Source organism: Schistocerca piceifrons, chromosome 1 (assembly GCF_021461385.2).
Source record: "Schistocerca piceifrons isolate TAMUIC-IGC-003096 chromosome 1, iqSchPice1.1, whole genome shotgun sequence".
Classification (NCBI taxonomy): Eukaryota; Metazoa; Arthropoda; class Insecta; order Orthoptera; family Acrididae; genus Schistocerca; species Schistocerca piceifrons.
Window position 1 is genome coordinate 321,308,838 of NC_060138.1, and position 8,646 is coordinate 321,317,483.

The following is an 8,646-nucleotide window of genomic DNA, read 5'->3' on the forward strand; positions in this document are numbered from 1 at the left end:
GCATTTTTTTGTCTTGTGATGACTTTGCTGGCGGTAAACGACAGTGTCATCTGCATATAACTTAAGAGTCCTAAGATTGCTTCTCAGATTGTCTCGTAAATCTTTTATATAGAGCAGAGGGCCTTGACTCTACCTTGGGCAGCATCAGAAATCACTTTTGTTTTACTTGATGGTTTTCCGTCAGTAGCTACGAACTGTGACCTCTCTGACAGGAAATTACGAATCCAGTCCCATAACTGAGACGATATTTCATAAGCTCGCAGTTTGATTACGAGCCGCTTGTGAGATGTGGTGTTGAAAACCTTCTGGAAATACGGAATCAGTTTGAAATACCTTGTCAATAGCACTCAACACTTCGTGTGAGGAAAGAGCTAGTTGTGTTTCACGAGAACGATGTTTCTTAAATCCATCTGGACTGTGTGCCGATAGAGCGTTCTCTTTGAGGTGATTGGTTCGAATGGTTCAAATGGCTCTGAGCACTATGGGACTTAACATCTATGGTCATCAGTCCCCTAGAACTTAGAACTACTTACACCTAACTAACCTAAGGACATCACACAACACCCAGTCATCAAGAGGCAGAGAAAATCCCTGACCCCGCCGGGAATCGAACCCGGGAACCCGGGCGCGGGAAGCGAGAACGCTACCGCTCGACCACGAACTGCCGACTGAGGTGATTCATAATGTTTGAACACAATATTATGTTCCAAACTGCTGCTACATATCGACGTTAATGATATGAGCCTGTAATTTAGAGGATTACTGCTATTACCTTTCTTGAATATTGGTGTGACCTGTGCAACTTTTCAGTCTTTGGGTACGGATCTTTCGTCGTGCGAGCGGTGCTGTATGATAGTTAAGTATGGAGCTATTGCATCATCGTACTCTGAAAGGAACCTAATTGGTATGGAGGCTGGACCGGATAACTTGCTTTTATTAAGTGATTTAAGTTGCTTAACTGCTTCGACGATATCTATTTCAAAGTTACTCATGTTGGCAGCTGTTCCTGATTCGAATTCTAGAATATTTACTTCGTATTCTTTGTTGAAGAGTTTTAGTAACTCTGCTTTAGCAGCACTGTCATCTACAGTATTCCCATTGCTGTCGCGCAGAGACAGCATTGATCGTTTCTTGCCGCTAGCGTACTTTACATACGACCAAAATCTCTTTGAATTTTCTCCCAGGTTTCGAATAACTGCTTGCGTGTGAGCCGTAGATGGACCAGCATTTTATTGATTTGCTCGATTTATGAAGCTCTTTCTCTTGAATAAATTAAGCAATTTCCTGAAATTGTAACGGTTTATTTGTCTGTACACGTACGTCACTGCTACCGATTTGTGGCCCATTTGCGTAATCTCTTCGTAGTGCGCCTTCTTCTCTTTTTTTTTGTCTTAGAGTGCATCAGATTCTGTTCACAATGCAAGGTCTATCGAATTCTAGTTTGCAGAAAATTATGAGCATGAGTTAGACTAGCATACTCAAACCCCAAATATGACCGTCCAATGAAAATCTTTCGGATGAAGTACATAGGTAGTTCCTTTTCGCACTGAAGCCCAAATATCTGCCAACACCTATTCACTATACTTCAGAAAAAAAATCGACTTTCCTTGTAGCAGAGATTACTGGAAAGGCTTCACCAAAGCTCGTAAGTGATAGCAGTAGTGGGTGGAGACCTTGCACGGTAATAATTACTTGACTGGCGCCTCTTAAGGAATAGAAGTGGTGCCCAGATACTTTTATCCATTACCGCTATAGCAATAAAACTCGAAACATTAAAGTTTTGCAACGTACCACGAGTTCTTACTTCACTAACGGCATTTTAATGATAAAGTAGTGAGTTTACTAGAAACAAAATGCTTCAAAGGTGCTCATCTTGAGTGTGTAACGACATTACTTCACGTGAAAACACAGCATGCAGCAATTTTTCATGAAAATGGCATCATAATTTCAGTCATACTCATTATGGCGCTACCGTACCTTTCCTTGATGTCGCAGTTTGATTAGAGTAGAAAACGTATACCCGAAGTCTATCCTATTTATTTTGAAAAATAAATTTGAACTGACACTCATACAATACTGCCGCCATTTGACCTTTTCAAAATTGAATACGAAAAGGAAAATTTTCTTTTACTTTCAAGAAATAGCGTTAATAAATTGAAAACTGATTAAGTAACTAACACCGTCCACTTGCTGATTGCGCAAAACAGCAAACTTAAAAGCTTTTACAATTAAAACGATTCCTTACCAACAGACACAACAACTTATCGAGATAACGCAATGTTTACACTTTTTAAAAATGAATGCCAAAGGTAAAATATTTTTTGGATTTAAGAAACTGCAGTAATAAAATTGAGCATTAGTTGTTAACCAGCATGTGCTATTAGCTGCTTCAGCAAGACCAATTACCATAAAATTGTTTTGCCTTTTTTTTTAATAATACCTTGGTACTAGAAATAACATATGGTCTAACCACTCTGTCTTTTTCTCACATGACAGATAGTACTTCATGTCCCTGCCCTGGCAGCACTCACGGCCACGCAGGGTAGCCACGCGATCTCTGGCGCCTTGCCGCGGTTCTCCTTACACAATGTCACAAATTTGTTTTCATCTCATAAAGCAAATGGAACACTGCACTGCGTTGCTGCTACACTTTTCGAAATACTTCCTAACTAGGGATAGTACCATTCTGCATTACAGCTAATGTCCGAGGACGACAGCGAGAAACTATCCTACAGAGCAGAGACCAGGCTAGAGCAAGTCATGCCGACTGCACGTACTGTACATGTGTACCGACTAATAGACCACGCCACCAGGCAACAGGTACGTGCCTACATTATGGTCGCTGAAGTGCTATACCGATTCTTACGTCATGTGTTTGTTGTTATGTTGTAACTACAGGCGTCGTTATTAAAATAGTGATGATCGCTTTTCTCAGTGTCTGCAGTCATTGAACCATTCAAAGCAATGGAGATTTTACGAACAGAAATTATTCGATTTTAAAAAGAAGTTTCATTTAAACATCAAAAAGTTTACCACCGCTGCTATGGCAAATTGATACGCAATTTATTACCCGGCTACAAGTAAAAAATAAAAAACCCTATTGTAACCGATAACAGACGAATACGGAAAAATACCGATTATTCAGAACTGAACTACCGGTATCGGTGCCCGCCTGGTTAGTCGTGCGGTCTAGCGCACGGCTTTCCGGATTGGGAAGGAGCGCCTGGTCCCCGGCACGAATCCGCCCGGCGGACTTGTGTCGAGGTCCGGTGAGCCGGCCAGTCTGTGGATGGTTTTTAGGTGATTTTCCATCTGCCTCGGCGAATGCGTGCTGGTTCCCCTTATTGCGCCTCAGCTACACTATGTCGGCGACTGCTGCCCAAACAAGTTTCCCACATACGTTTACACCACCATTACTCTACCACGCAAACATATGGGCTACACTCGTCTGGAGCGGTGGGTGGGGGGGGGGGGGGGGGGGAGGGGTTCGACCGGGGGCCGAACCGCACAGTAACCCTGAATGAGTGGTTCGGTGTGCGGCGGTGGAGGGGTGAAGTGGGGTTGTGCACCACTGCGGCTGCGGCGGGGATGGAGCCCCTCCGTCGTTTCTAGGCCCACGGTTAAAATGCAATACAATCTCGGTATCGGTTTCACCCGGTCGCTCTTTTCCATCGTTAGAGTCTGAGCGCTGACGACCACCACAGCCGAGGCTGCCTCCACGTCTGAGTCGTGCAGCTTGTCAGCCAGTCAGCACCGATACCGTCACCCAACCGCCTGCCGTTGTTGTCGCTGGCGCTATTCCATCTAGTCGCTGCCTGTCGTCGCGTCGCCGTTCCCTGCCATGAGTCCTGCATATGTCGCCATGGTAGTTGCGTCAAGTCACGTAACGTCGCCATCTCTACACGATACGTGCAATGTGGGTTTCACCAAAGTAGTGCGATGCAGCCGCCAACCCAGCGGCCAAAAAGGTCTAGAAGGCAGAGAACGCCGAAGATGGCAACTGTACTTTTCCTTTTCAGATGTTGCATTCCGGACGTACAGCGGCCAATTGTTTCTTTATACTGAGGTGACTAAAGTTATGAGATAGCAAAATACACATATACAGATGGCGTTGGTGTCGTGTACACTAGGTATAGAAGGGCACTGCATTGTACTCAGGTGATGCTTGTGAAAAGTTTCCGACGTGGTTATGGCGGCACGACGCGAATTAACTGCCTTTGAAAGCGGAACGGTGGTTGGGGCTACACGTGTGGGACATTCCTTTTCGGAAATCGGTAGGAACTCAGTATTCCGAGATGCAGTGTCAAGAGAGTGCCGAAAATACCACATTTCAGGCATTACCTTTCACTATGGACAACGAAGTGGGCGACACCGTTTATTTAACGACAGAGAGAAGAGACGTTTGCGTAGAGATGTCAATGATAACAGACAAGCAACACTGCGTGAAATAGCCGCAGAAAGAAATGTGAGACGTACGGGAAACGTATCCGTTAGGGTAGTTCGGCGAAATTTGGCGTTGACGTTGTATGGTAGCAGACGACGGACGTGAGTGCATTTGCTAACAGCATGACATCACCTACAGTGCATCTCCTGGTCTCGTGACCATATTGTTTTGACTCTAGACGACAGGAAAACCTTGGCCTGATCAAATAAGTTCCGATTTCATTTGCTAAGAGCTTTTAGTACGGTTCGAGTGTGGCACAGATCCCACGAAGCTACGGACCCAAATTGTCAACAACATACTGTGAAAGCTGATGGGGCTCTGTAATGGTGTGGTATGTGTTTACATGGAATGGACTGGGTCCTCTGGTCCAACTGAATCTATCAAGGTTATGTTCGGCTCCTTGGACACCATTTGCAGCCATTCATGGACTTCACGTTCACAGATATGTCACTGGGCTACAATTGTTCAAGACTGGTTTGAAGAACATTCTGGATGATTCGGGAGAATGATTCGACCACCCAGATCACCCGACATGAAACCCATCCAACATTTAGGGGACATATCTGAACGGTCATTTCGTGCACAAAAACCGGCGCTGGCAACACTTTCGCAGTTACGGACTGCTGTAGAGGCAGCATGGTTCCATATTGCTGCAGGGGACTTCCAACGACTTGTTGAATCCATGCCACGTCGACTTGCTGCACTACGCCGGGCAAAAGGAGGTCCGATACGATATTAGGAGGTTTCCCACGACTTCTGTAACCTCACTGTATAATATTTTTGTTTAGTCGTAACTGAAATATTGTTTCAGCTCTGAATGGTCAAAATGCACAGTACACACTCACAGATGGAGAGTGATGGGGAAGTGAGCACTAGTGATGCACCCAAAGCTTTGCGAGAGCCGATGGTTACCCTTTCTGTTAACAATCGCCAGAAGACATTTCAAATGGCTCTGAGCACTGAGATCATCAGTTCCCTAGAACTTAGAACTATTTAAACATAACTAACCTAAGGACATCACACACATCCATGCCCGAGGCAGGATTCGAACCTGCGACCGTAGCAGTCACGCGGTTCCGGACTGAAGCGCCTAGAACCGCTCGGCCACCGCGGCCGGCCTGAAGACACTGCGGAGTACGTTAGTTACTCTTATATCGCGTCACCAGCCAGTATACCACGCAGTTTTCCAGCTGTCTCTTTCATTCCTTCATTTCCCAGAAGGATTTAAAGAAGTACTTAGAATAGCAGTTATGAATACCTTAATCAGTATTTTGTCACGTGAAGGTATTTGCACTGTGGAACATATAGTTTAGCAAGAAACGTTATTTTCAGAGATAAGGGAAAGGAATAAACAGACCATGAAGGAACAATTCTCGAATGGTCTATGTGTGTTATGTAATACGTATGCGTATTTTAGCCTGGAAACGGTACGTGTGTGTATATGTACTAATTAAGTGCTCTCTTCATAGTGGAGAATTTCAAACATATCTGTGACGATCTGCAGTAAAATATTATTGATGTTCTTTCCTGTAATTTAATGATTTATGTTTTACTGTGTGTCAATGAAATCTGTGGTAGGAAAACTTATTTCCTCTGCAGGACAGCAAAAAGTATATAAATCGCAGTAAAGTAAATGTCAGTTCAAGAAAGAAAGAGACACAATAATGCCTTAAAGTAGTGTTAGTGTTTTATACTGCATTAACTGAAGGACATATTAAGATCGTCTTGCATATGAGTTAGTTGCGCTGAGTGGCCGCGCGGTTTGCGGCGCCACGTCACTGATTCCGTGACCCCTCCCGCTAAAGGTTCGAGTTCTCCCTCGGGCATGGGTGTGTGTGTTGTTCTTAAGATAAGTTAGTTTAAGTAGTGTGTAAGTCTAGGGACCCATAACCTCAGCAGTTTTCTCCCTTAGGTTTTCACATACATTTGAACAAGTGAATTACCTTGTGTTGTTTTGTGTCCATGAAGCGAGGAATTTTTCATTATACACATTTATTTGATATCTGAGGTTTTTAATTTACATAAAAATTTTTCTCAGCAGTGATGTACAAAACTAACTTACAACTGACTTGGATTTTGTGTTAGATTCGTATTGACTAACAAATTAAATGAACTTAGTGCAAGTACTGAAGGTGCCCATGGAATCAAGCAACTATGTAAATGCCTCACCTGTCTGCAAAAGCAAAGGCGCATGTGTGTAACTGCCAGGCAAGCGTGCGTCCATGAACAAAGGTGTGCTAAGCATAAGTACTAATTATTATTTAAGGAAAAAAAAAGACTTTCTTCAAAAATATAATAGTGTACTCTTACGACCTACAGTATATTACAACAGAAAAATTATAGTTTAGTTACATCAGAGCATCCTCCCTTGGATTTAATGACCGCTTCAAAAACTCAAGGCTTGCGAAGTTCTTGTCCTTTACCACGTTCCAGTGACGTTCCTTGCTTGTTACTCGATATTTACTCACAGGTCTGTCCACTTCATCTCATACCATTTCAGTAGTGTAACTATCAGGACTTTGGATCGGCCACACTGTATCTTGCAGAACACTATTTTTTCCCCTTCGATGCAGTGCACGTTTTACACAACGCTGACAGACGTTTCGAGTCATTATCCTGTTTTAATGTAAGCCCTTTCCTTATTAAGCACAATCCAAATTGTATTGTATGAAGTGGTGGTGTCTTCTGTGTCCAAAATGCCGCCAACTGTATTTCCAAAACAACCTCAAACCGTAATAGAACTGTAGCCACCCTTTTTCTTAAGATCGACGAACGAATGTCCTCCTTCTGACACCAAAGATCTCGAATTCTATTCATCTGTGAATAACAGTTTCTTCCACTCTCCTTGTGTCAATTCATTACATTTCCAAGTTCATTTGACTCTCTTCTTTCTATTTACGGAGTTCAGAAGGGCGTTCCTCGCTGCCAGACGTCCTTCGTTTTTACTGTTGCCACATATATGATTTTCTTGTTCATTTTTACCAGTTATGCCCAACTTCGTATGGCTGTTTTTAACTTATTTCTGTTACTTGTAATTATGTTGACTTCGTCATCGGTTTTAGTTGGTTGTTCTGTGAGGTCGAGGTCGTCCTCGCCTTGGTAGGTCTTTGTAGCTACCTGTTGTCTTCTGGTGGTGAAGTGTGTGTTGCGCCCCCCCCCCCCTCCCCCCTATTGACGCGATACACTATTTCGCAGTTTGAGGCATAGATAGACATGCTTATCTAACTGCTACAATTCCTGCACGTCAGTTCCATTATTGGAGCGATAATAACGATGTCCACAGTGACTGACAACTGCCACTAACAAGGTGAGCGCGCCTATTCGTCATCGCCGATTTCGTCCAGTTTTATGGTATAAAAGGGTTTAGCCAGAAATGAATGTGACGGAAGCTGGAGCTGCAGAGGACCAAGCACTTAGAGAAAATAGTATTTATGGCGCTGGTCGGGCGAGGCTGGAGCCGCTTATGTGAGTGTAATTTAAGGCAGCCGTTGGCGCAGAGGAAATAGCAGAGAGAACAGGAATCAAAGGTTCGTGGGATCGAGTCACTATGCAGAAAATTATTATGTAATTAAACCGAAATAACGTTCAATATACTGCATTTATTAACACTGCCACAAAATGCAGGAAAAGGAAGCGAAAAAAAAGTTGCGATTAGATGTAAATTTACAAAAAATGGTTCAAACGGCTCTGAGCACTATGGGACTCAACTGCTGTGGTCATAAGTCCCCTAGAACTTAGAACTACTTAAACCTAACTAACCTAAGGACAGCACACAACACCCAGCCATCACGAGGCAGAGAAAATCCCTGACCCCGCCGGGAATCGAACCCGGGAACCCGGGCGTGGGAAGCGAGAACGCTACCGCACGACCACGAGATGCGGGCTGTAAATTTACAGGAAGGCATCATAAGGCGTACGCAAGAACTTGATTTATAAAATCAAAAACGTTTGTTATTTTACAGTTGATGTTTTACACTTGCTCGGTGAGATTCAGCGTAAAAACAAGGGGAGCAGTAAGTTCCTCGGTATATTGCACATGTTTTAAACGCCGCATTTTTACAATTGCATCGTTGTTATAAAAATTTTACAGAGACACTAGGTTTAAATTCACAAATGAGTCGCTCTCATGGCACAGTGTGACACAAATCACGTGTAACGCCACATTTCGCTAAATACGGAAGGTATTTGATGTAGTACTCTCG